Below are 12138 nucleotides of genomic sequence, written 5' to 3'. Positions count from 1 at the left end.
ATGTTTCTGCAAATTTAAATGTATCACAAATAAGTGTGCTTTTGCAATATCGATTTGCTAGGTAATTCAAAGATTCACCAATCTTTAGACTGCACTCATAAATGAGCACTCGTAATCCTTAGATTGCACTCATAAGTTTATCACGTTTTGCAAATTCATTTCCTTAATTTTTTTAACTATTTAATTCTTTGTATTATAGATTTTAATTGACTGATTCTATCAATTAATTTGATGATTATATGATTGTATTAACTTATTTTTTTATATATTGAAAAATAAATAAATAATATTATGTTAATTTCCTGCAAAGATCTTATTTTCAGTTAAACAAGCACCTATTAGGCAATGCGTAGATTAACGAGTGCCTAGTAGGTAGATTCCACACCTTAACAGAAGAAATCGGTTAATCTGCAGATTAACTAGGTAATGTGCACATTAACAACTTTTGCACTTAAGCAGTAACATATATAGCAAATCAAGGTTTTTGAAATTGATTGTTTGGTGCCTTGTAGCATTGTAAACTTTAATTGACTAATATTAGATTAGCAAATCTATAAAGTAAAAATTGAATCTTAATTTTAGAAATACGGTTAGGTTAGTTTATTCAAATGTGATAAAGCACAGTAGGGCTATCTGCCTAAGGGAAGGATGGCTACATGGAGGACTTATAAGAAAAACTGGCTCGTATTCACATTACACAGGGAGAAAACCCATCTTACAGCCAGCTGTTCGCCTTTATTTGAACCCAAGTTCAACTATCAGCGTTCAGTGTTTTTAGCCTCTGGTTAATGCCTTTAATACGAATAGAATTTAAAAGAGAAATACAACATATTAATACTAGGCAATTTTTTTCCTTCTCCTGAAGAAGAGGAACCTATATGTAAACTCCCTTGAAATTGGTAGACTTTTATTGAAAATCTACGCGAAACTAAGTGCTTAAGTTGCTTTTTGTGTGATTTTAAATGATTAAAAGCTATTGAAATTGCTGTACTGGCCATCCGTGTAAGAAAAAAAAAAAAAAAAAAGGTGTTAGGAAAATGCAAGAGGTGCGAAATTGACTTTTTAAAATTCAGACCGTTTTATAAAAAAATATTATTAATTAAATTATTAGTTAAAAGAGAAATAGAAAGTAAATCCCATTAGATGACTTTTTTAATAAATGGTAAGCTTTTTTGGTGCTACTAAACAATATTTCTAATTTTGATATATATATTTATTTAAATACAGAAAAACCTGTTTTTTCTGTATTTCGAAATATTTACTTGCAGTATTTCAGGAAATTGTGATATATAAGTTACATTTTTATTTTTCCCCTTGCTTTGGGCCCACCAGCGGCCGAGCGGTAAAGACGCTGGACACTGGTAGTTCGGTCCGAGGTTCGAATCCCGTGAACGGGCTGGCTGCATGGGCGTTTTTGAGTTTTCCCCATGTGTAACGTGAATACGAGCCAGTTTCCCTTAGAAAGTCCTCCACGAAGGCATTCCTTCCTTTAGGCAGATAGCCCTCGTGTGCTTTGCCATAATTGAATAATCCAAATCCCCCTGCTTTGCTACTGTTTTTTCTAATCTGTAATAAATTTCTTATTTATTGGCCTGCAGATATATTAACCCCTTAACTGCCACGGGCGTATATATACGCCTTGCTCAGCCGATACGTTAACTGCCCCAGATGCGCAGCCGATGCGTTAACTTTGCGAATAATTTTAGGTGTAGCAGCGCAAAGCAAATGATAGCAGTTTGGAAGGACGTATATATACGCCTGGGGCAGTTAACGCATCGGCTGAGCAAGGCGTATATATACGCCCGCGGCAGTTAAGGGGTTAATGCTGTTTTCAATTTAAATTTTTTTCTGTAACATTCTTCAAAGTCCTTGAATTCCATGAAACTACCGTACTAATCATTAAAATCTATTACCGAGAGTATCTTTTATAAGACAATCATCTCCACAGAAGATCAAATCGTTTGGAACTATGGGCAGGCATTTTAAAAAGAATTACTGTGTAAGGAATTTTCTCCTTCAAAATTGCGCACCCTCATTGAATAAGTGGAAGCGTGTTTGGCTAGCAGCTGGGAGATCCAAAGTTCGAATCCCAGCTAGGGCATAGCCGATTCTTGTATCTTTACCGGCTTCACCGTCCAGACTATATAGTTGTAGTGATACTGATCAGTTGCTGTCCAGTCTTAAATTATAAAGAAGAGAAAAAAAGGACCGCGCGTTTTGAAGTTGTGGAAAAATATGGGGGCCGTTTAAACATTTAACTTCTGCATTAAGTTTTATTGACCGAAAGTATGATTCTTTGAATGAATGCAATTTTGTGCTAAGAAAATAGATTATTGAAAGGTAAACCGTAAGTCAAATACATTTTTTTTAAAGACAGGAGTAGAAAGACATTGTTACATCGATGAATTTATATTGTAAATATTGAATTTTGCATTTCGAGTAATATGTGAAATGAATGAGAAGTATCCTAGAAATAGTCTTAACTATTTCTGGCTTCCAACCTTTTCGCGTCTAAGGACCATTTTCAAGTTACAAATACATTTGCAGGTCGCTGCTTTTCGTTAATTTTCTAATGCCATGTAAACATATACTGGTTTTTAATACGGAACTTAGAAATAAATATGTATATGTATTGTTGCGGGTTCGTGGATTTGGAGTGATTGATGACAACACTTGATGAAGAGTGAAAACACAATTTATTAGCCAGTATTACTCAGGACAGCTCCAAGAACATGTTTACACTCATTGAAAAACTATGACAAACATGCTGAAACAATCTGCAACATAGGCTATCAGGTTATAGCGGTGAAGAAAGCTTCACACAAAGCACTAGGGTAAAGCTCACCACTCGGTTCGGTCTTTCTCGGAACAACGTACTCTCGAGATTATCCACGCTACAATTCGCGATGCACTTGACGATACACTCGATAGCCTTAACGATGTACTCTCGATGCACCAACTCACGATACACTCGACGATCAACTCGATAGACTCAATGGTGCACACTCTCGATGCACCAACTCACGGTGCACTGACGAGACACCTCAACACTAACTAGACTGACGATCAACTCGATAGACATTCGACTACAAGACACCCTTCGCGTACAAGCAGGGTTTATATAGCTTTTGGCTTGCGTTCGAGAACGTTCTATTCAATGAGCCTGCTTTCAAAACCATATTTCATGTTCAGTGTCTGTACCTTTCCAGAGGTTCATTCTGATACTTCTAAAGGAGTGTCTTCAGTGCAACACCAGACATTTAAATTTCAACCTAATGCACGTATAACTGTGCTGATGACCTCTAATCTCTTTAAAAATGATTTAAATTGTGATATGACCACCTCTTTAGTAAGGAATAGCAGAGGTACATGATCTCCGCTATCCTCTACTGCAGCATTTTCTCAAGTACATAATACACTCATTTATAATGGTTTTTTTTTTTTTTTTTTTTTTTTTTTTTTTTTTTAGTTTGCGCCTTATATGAAAATGGTTAATAAATAACAAGAATATTTGTATAAAATATTGTAATTTTTTATTGATTTGAGCATCGTTAAATTGCAATTTAGAGTTTTTTCTCCCACCACAGATCTTTGCTCAGCATTCAGTTATTGCTTGCCGTAATGATTATATTATATACTTTAATAAAAATTTTAAAAAATATTAACATAATTGTGGATATATTACATTTAATTTAACACATAGATTACCTTACAAACATGTTGTTAGGAATCCTGTACATAGATACATAATTTTAGTGCAATTGTATGCGAAAGCATAATTTTTGTAATTTTTTCGCATAGTTTTTGTAATTTAGTAATTTGGCGAGATATGTTAATGTGAAAATCTAAATGAGCGAAGCATGCCAGAAAAGTAAGAACACAGGGGCAAGTCTAACATTGAATAAATGAGTATCTCGGTAATTTGGCGAGATATCGTTAAGCTGGCAACGGTTTTGATGACTAAATTTTCTCGCCAATTTTAGCGAGACGTCGCTAACCTTGGCGATATTTTGGTCTGGTCCCTGTATTACCGTAATAGGTATTGTATCTGAAAATTTATCACTATAACCGTCATTCTGCCCTCATACTGCCTTCCAGTAATTTCGAGAAGCAGAATCTACTAGAAATATCTCGGCGGTTGGATGAAAACTATATAATGCCGGAGAGAGCATATGCACACATGACAAACTGGTCACAACTTCTTTTACACCTTCGATATTGGCTACCTCGACTTACATTCGGAAACAAATTACACTCATGTCCATAAATTAAGGATAATGCAAAATCAGGCAAAGGAAGAGTTAGAAGCAAAACAAATGTGACTTATTTGTAAAGATTATTTATTAAACAAAAGGTAAAGAGCAAAAAAAGATGCTATATGTTTGATATTATTAAAAAATTAGCGATTTTTTCTCCCTGGAGCAAATTACAAAAAACAAAAAAAAACTATTTACAAAAAACAATATAACATGGTTAGTATGATTGATAATACATTGTATGTCTCCCAGACGATGCAATACAGTCCGTACAACGCATAGGCATGCTGAGTATCAAATTATCAATGTGATCTTGGGGGATACTACACCACTCAAAAAGCAATGCTCTCCGAAGTTCCGGTAGACATGTAGGAGGAGGTTGACGGGCTGCAACTTGTCGGCCAAGCATATCCCACACGTGCTCTACTAGATTCAAGTCCATATGGGTGATATCCTCCGATTGAAGGCATTCGCTTACGATGTTTGCACGGTGAGGACGGGCGTTGTCATCCATAAACACAAATTGTGCGTCCATGGCGCCCCGAAACAAACGTACATGTTGCTTCAGAATGACGTCCCGATAGATTTGGCTTGTCATAGTTCCAATTTGAACATGCAGGTCAGTTCTGGAACCCAAAATAATTCCACCCCAAACGAGCACTCCTGTACCACCGTAACGGTGTCGTTCAATGATGTTTTCTTGGTGGTAACGGGTACCTGGAGCTCTCCATATGAAAGTCCGGAGAGAATCAGACTGCATGCTAAACCTGGACTCGTCGGAAATCATCACACAAGCCCACTGTTGCAGTGTCCACAATGCATGCTCTCTACTCCAGGCTAACCGCAGGCGAAAGTGAGTTGCAGTAAGTGGAACGCATCTGACAGGTCTACGAGCATATAGACCAATCTGCCCTAAGCGTCTGTACACGGTCTGCCTTGAAATTGCCGTACCAGTGGCAGAAGAGAGCTGACGAGACAGGTCTGAGGCTGTGCTCCGAATGTTTCTTTTGGCAGTAACTGCCAAATACCGGTTCTCATTCGGCGTTGTAACTCTGGGGCGACCTGTGCTGTAACGTCTACTCACATTACCATGATATTGGAATCGTTGCCAAAGCCTGGAGATGACACTTTGGGCAATTCCAAGTTCGTCTGATACTTCCAGTTGGGTACGCCCACATTCCAGACGGCCCATAATTCTACCACGTAAAAAATCATCCAAATGCGTCCTTTGTGTCATAACTTGTCGATTATTGCACTTAAATGCTTATAAAGCGCCTACGAACAATTTTACTTCTTTGCCTGTATTCCTTATATATCATTCTCTTATACTCTCGTCATTATGACGTACCATCGGTGTCATCTGGTTACTTCCTGAAATTTGCATATGATTCTTGAAGATGTGTGTAGTAATTTTACAGGTGATATATTTATTTTAGAGTTCGATTTCCGCGTGACTCCGAATTATCCTTAATTTATGGACATGAGTGTAATTTATGGACATGAGTGTACTTTAAGCCCGTAGAGGCAACTATATTCGACAGTCGGAACACGACAATAGCGGCGATCAGCGGAAGTTTTTGAGTCTGTTCGCAGTTGAGGTTCTGAGCTGTTAGTTCCGAGCGACTTAGGAGTATTAATGAAAGTTTCGCCTTTTAGGTGCCCTGTGCATGGTATTTATTGTGTTTTACGTTCTTAGTAGTTTGAAGTGTACCTATTGACTGTAATCTGCGATACTGTGAATATCTCTACGATGATTTCTGTGGAAAGTTCCAGAACTCTGAAGCATTTCTTTTGATAAAATGAATTTTATCAATCTATCATAGGACCTGTGTGCATTCAATCTATTGTGAACCCGTATGCACGCAAATTTTGGTATCAGAAGTGGGTTTGAATGCCGGTGACAAGAACAATGCAGAAGCAACGAAGACGTTGGTGACTGCCTTTGCTGCGTTCCACGAAAAAATGAAAGCGACCGTCAAAGAAGACATGACAGCTGGTCAAGATTCCGTTAAAGGTGAGATGGAAGCTGTTCAAGAATTATGGAAGCAGGTCAAGAAGAAATGAAAAAAGGAATTTCCTGCATAATAGGAAACATGTTGGAGGTGTGATAAGGTCGCATAGAGGTTCTTTGTTTTAAATGAATGATTTCAGAATGCAATGATAGTTCTTTCAGATCAGTGGTGAAATCAAAGTCCAATGAGTGCCTTTGTTAATGATTCCGGTTGCAGCCTCGAAGGTCACTCCAAGGGAGATAGATATAAAAAAGTCTTTTCATCTGGGTCAGAATATGGGCACCTTTGTTATACAAGAGTGAAGGAATCTACCCCCGGAGTTCAGCGCAGATAACGACACAGTGAGATTTAAAAAGGTTTTTTCTGAGAAAAGAGAGGACCTTTCCTGCTGGAGCTGTGGGCAGATTGGGACGCTAGAAATATCTCTCCTCGTGTGTAATGTTAGTAGTGATAGAGCATTCATCCTGTTAACAAATTTCAGAAATTACGGGACTGAATGTATTAAAATCCCACATCGTCTGAATATACACTTGTTAATATATTTGTTTTATTAAAATTCATTTTATTGTTATAATTTGAGTTAGAAGTTCATTTCAACCCTATATTACAACCCGGGGTTTGTGTAGCGGTTTCGGCCACTACACGACAGCAGTAATATTGAAATTGGTGGCAACGCTTAGAGATTGTGCCTGAAAGTAAATTTAGGAATGGACTTCTCGCCTGTAGACTTCGGATAACATCCTACATTGTTTTCCCTATATCTCGTAGTGTGAGTGTTCCGGATCGTCGAATGGAAGTACCAGAAAAGGCAGTGCTGTAAAGGATTTAATGTGAGTAGTCAAGAGACTTTCTTCTCTGCACAAGAACCATCTAATTTTCGTGAAAGGAAGTTCGCGTGGTGAAGCCGAAGGTGACTATGTGTTAGAAGGGAATGCCGAGGAAGTGCTATTTTGTGCCGGAAAGTAGTGAAACTTTCCCTGGAGAGTTATGTGTATCCAAGTTAGTTCCAGAAGAGTCATTGGTAAAGTCTTCAAATTGGTGAGTACTATTTTTGATATTTTGGAGAAGTATGCCAGTTATTTGAGACTAGGTTGATTTTGAATATAGATCTGTTATCGCGGATTAGAAGTTTCCTTGTGATTAAAACTGTGCACTACAGCTTTTTCACAATCTAGACTTAAGAACTTGATTCGAGACTTTCATCTGACTGAAGAAATTTAAGAATGACTTCGTTCGATGCTTCAAGAGAAGAACAGCTTGCAACTGTGACATCATTTTCCTGGTTCAGGTAATGAGAACTTTCTCATTACCTAAACCAGGAACCTTTCAGAAGGAAACTGCTTTCTTCATTCATGGATGTGGACTTCTGAATCAATTTAACCGATGAAGGTACCGACTGGAGACTGTTCATTGATTCGTTCAATAACAGCTTCAATGCTGTCCTTCTTTATAATGAAAACACGTATGCGTCAGTACCCGTCAGATATATTGTCCATTTAAAAGAGTGTTAAGAGGATTTAGAATTCCCCCCCCCCCCCACACACACTGGCGTATACATGCCTATATATAAATAAAAAAGGCTGTCTTTACAGGTCCTGACATTAGAAAACTGCTCAAAGGTGGTAATTTTGAGGGGGAAAAAAGGAAGTCGCCGAATAAGGAGCCTTTAAAGACGTAGTAACCAAGGGGTAACCTAGAGACCGGTCGAGATCGATGCCGGAAAACCAGTCGGAATTCTCGTTCCACTCGACAACAGATGGGAGAGCGAGCCTGAATCTTTCAAATTCCGTCGGCGGGAAATGTAGTGGAAACTCCGTGCGGAAGTGACCTTTTTGCTTAGAAACTAGTCTGTCTCACCTCTACGATGCTCGAAGCTCAAGGGAAGTCAATTGAAGTTCAGATTTTGAGCGTGAAGGTGCATTTGCCCCTCGTTCCCTATTTTAACTTCGCTAATTCTTCTTGTCCTTTATGCTTGATCAGATAGCCTGGCTCAGTAAAAGTAGGCGGCCAGTGCAACTCTGATTAAAAATCTAGTTATAACCACGTGCAGTGCTGATAAGGACCACGTGTTTTTGAGACTCCTTCTCCTTTATTTTCTTCTTTCTAGGTATTTTTTTCTCCTGATGAGGACGGACCTTTAGCTGCCCTCGAAATCGATTGAGTTTTTTATTATACTTACGCTAAATACAAGGTTGTTTTTACGATTTTGATTGTTACATTAGCGTGTTTCTCTTCTAGTCTTTATGTCGATCGTTGAGAAGCAGATTGCTCATTGAGAATCAGTATAAAAATGTTGGTTGTTTGAGGAGCTTAAAGGTTCACTTTCTAATTTCGAATTTGGACTATTTTCCTGATAATAGCTTCCGCCGATGGGTGAGACACCATCAAAGAAATGGAAGCAAGATGGATTGCTCCGAGTCACTTTAAAATTATATTTTATCTTGGCAACTCTTTTGTAATGTAAATAGTGAACTTCTGTGTTGCTGTAAGTCAGTAAACATGGAACATAAAATTATTGTTTCAATATTTTTTGCTCTGGAATCATCAGACCTGTCGCCATACGATATAGTAAACGATATCAGAAATTTTTATGGTAAAAGTGATTGTGTTATTTCATTGCAAGCACATTCTGGTGACACTTTTGTATGCACTCTTTTGGGCAAAGATGTGGTGGAAAGAGTGAAATCAGAAAAGGAAATCAAAATTGGAACGAAATTTTATAAATACGAGATTGTTGAAACAAATTTCACATGTATTAAAATAAAACGGCCTCCTGCCTCTCTGTCTATAGACGAAATTAACCGATTTATGCGATCATATGGTAAAATATATTGGAGTGAACGTGATAATCGGGATTATATTGCTGTGCTTGAACTTCATCGTGATATACCTGGCAGAGTATTACTGCGACAGAAACTTTTAGATGTTGTAGAAATTAACTGAAATTTTTCCCTATTAGGATGTAACTGCATTTTAGGAAATAAGTTGACCTTTTATCAAAACCTATTATCAAAATTGATTATTGTAGATGTACAACTTCATTGGAATTATCATATAAGATCTGATGATATCTTTTCAATTTCATGTGCTATATATAAGTTAGCGTTGACAGCTTTCTCGCATTATATTGTCATATATAAATTACGGTTTCATGAGTTTAACATGTTGACTCATTATTTCGCAAATTCTATTTTAGGGATATATTTTTCATACTTTGTGTAACAAAAAAGTGTTTTTCTATTGGACAGTTTGTAGGAAATGTGAATTGTTTTTGTTAATCTCTAATTTTCAAGGTAATAATTAAAATATTTTTTATTTTGTTTTAAACGAAGTGTTTGAATATTCTAGTCAAAATTTAAATACTCTTGAACTCGTATTTGTGCATACTAAAGAATGTACTATTTTTTATATGATTTTTTGTCCTCTAAATATGTGATATTTTAATTTGGCAATAATTAGGTATTTAATCCTACAGTCATGCATAATGAAATTTGTTTAGTTATATTTTTATCAAATATAAATTTTTATAAAGGCTAGTAGCATATAATCAAAAAACAATCAGTTGGCTTACCAATTTAGCTGTAGTGTAGAATTGGGTGTCCCTTTGATTAGCGACAATTTTTTTTTTTTAAATTTTGGCGATGAAATCTCACTTCTGGTTACCATGATAGTTTTAACTTTGTTTTAGCTTCCTGATTTTATTTAAATGAAAATAGATTGATGTGTACATAGACAAATTTAAGGCAGTGCACAGTGCCTAGTTTGTGAAATTCTCAGATTTTTTTTAAAGTGAATAGATCAGTGTGTACATGGACACAAAGTTTGTCCAATTCTTTGACTTCTTATTTTGGTTTTATGTAGTGGCCATCTTGAAATTGTGCCTTCCTGGCACCAATCTTGGCATCAAAAAAAGAGTCCCCAAAAAAACAAGGGGGGACACCCAATTGTAAACTTTTACCATTGATTTAAATGTAAATGGGTAAGAAATATAGAAACAAAAAATATGAACATTTTTTATGAAATAAGATATTATTTAAAATTGATAAAATAAATGAATTAAAAAAAGAAAAAAATCTCTGATGGTATTTCTTGCATGAACCTTTCTTGTGACAAAGAGGGCTGGCTGCATGGGTGTTTTCGTGGTTTTCCCCATGTTTAACATGTATATGAGCTAGTTTCCCTTAGAAAGTACTCCACGAAGGCATATCTCCCCTTAGGCAGATAGCCCTCGAGGCTTTGCCGTATTAAATAAACTAACCTTGTGACAAAGTCATCTAAATGATCTTTACCTTCGACCATATGCATTTTCTTCGTACAAACAAGACACGTATAATGACTACTAAGTAAACCTTCATTTATATACCAGCCAGTTAAAGCTTTTTTTCCCTTTCATTCCAAATTGTACATAAACTTCAGATGAATCTCATCACGTACAGCATTTTATGCTGTCTTGTAGTTCATATTTCATATTACAAAACTAAGGTCAGTTCATGTTGCCAAAAGTAAATTTTACAGCTATAAGGAAATTTAGGGACAATCCTTCAAACCAAGTGCCATCTATTTTTTCTCATGCCATTTTGATGTATTGTAATTGGTAAAAGACAGCATCATTTATGGATTATTTTTACAAAATATTCACCTATGAAGAATCCTTTTATCCTCTAGGGATTTCACTGCCTCCCCCTCATCTTTAAGTAACTCCCAGATTGCGAAATACATTTTCTTTCTTTTCTATTAAAAAAAGGGCTTTTAGTCAAATAACAAAGAAAGTTGTCTATCAAATTATTTCACGCAGCTCTAAGAAATGGTTGCAAATCATAGCCCATAAATATTTGGTTCAGTTTGACTTATTTCCATCATAAAACCAAGATGGCTTAGCTGATCACATTATTGCTTTCTTTGGCACTTATCACTTGTTTTAGCAATGTTTCTTTCGTAACATGTGCATAACAGAAAAGTGCTTCATTATTTTATCCATTTTAGATTAGAACTCGGGTAGAGTAGACTTTAAGGTACCCCTTGTAATATGGCGAAGTTGTTTGATTTATCGCCAAGTTGTTGTTTCATTTATGGTAGCCTGAGTATTTGAATGTAATGGAAACTCTATTGTGACGTAATCGGGTGCATGATTCTGGGAAATTTTGAATCATGGGATGTTATGTAAGCGTTTTTGTAGTGTGTGTTGGTTTAATTCTTTAGACGGTAGAATGGCCGAATGTAGTAAGATTAATTTGAAGTTTCTGTGGAGTTGGAGCGAAAGGGGAAAAGAGCTTTAATTGACTGATGTGTAAATGAAGGTTTACATAGTAGCCATTAAGGCCAGTTTACATCTGTCAGAGCCGCTCGTAGCGAGCCGCTTGTCCGTGCGTTTCGAACCGAGTGAACGGACTTGTACTCTGATAGATTGTTTACACCAATGAGAGTGGACTGACAACTCGCCTCCGTTTGTTTACGAAATGGATACCGACTTGGCAGCTGCAGGAAAGAATATGAATTGAACATACATAGATGCTCTTTGGCTGCAGTGCTTGAAGTCTGGGAAGCAAATAATCTGCTGTAATTAATTATGCAGAGTTCTGATTGGAACTGTGTTATTTCTAGAGAAGAATGCAAAATTAACACATGGAATATTTATTCAAAGCAACCATTAACAAGTCAGAAGTAAAATGTATAATATCTACCTAATTATTCAGAAAATCTTAAATAAATAAGAAGTAGCAAAAAACTTGGGAGCATTACATATATTACCACAGGTAAAAGAATATGTATATTATGACATACTTCCAACAGGAAGATATTTATCTCAAATTCTTAATTTTGGATCCTCCTGAAATTGTGTTTCTGTACAACACAGAAAGTGATATCAACAA

This window comes from Stegodyphus dumicola, chromosome 8 (assembly GCF_044657685.1).
Source record: "Stegodyphus dumicola isolate Sdum_Otavi_A_Nest chromosome 8, ASM4465768v1".
Classification (NCBI taxonomy): Eukaryota; Metazoa; Arthropoda; class Arachnida; order Araneae; family Eresidae; genus Stegodyphus; species Stegodyphus dumicola.
Note: the sequence above shows the minus strand (reverse complement) of the source record.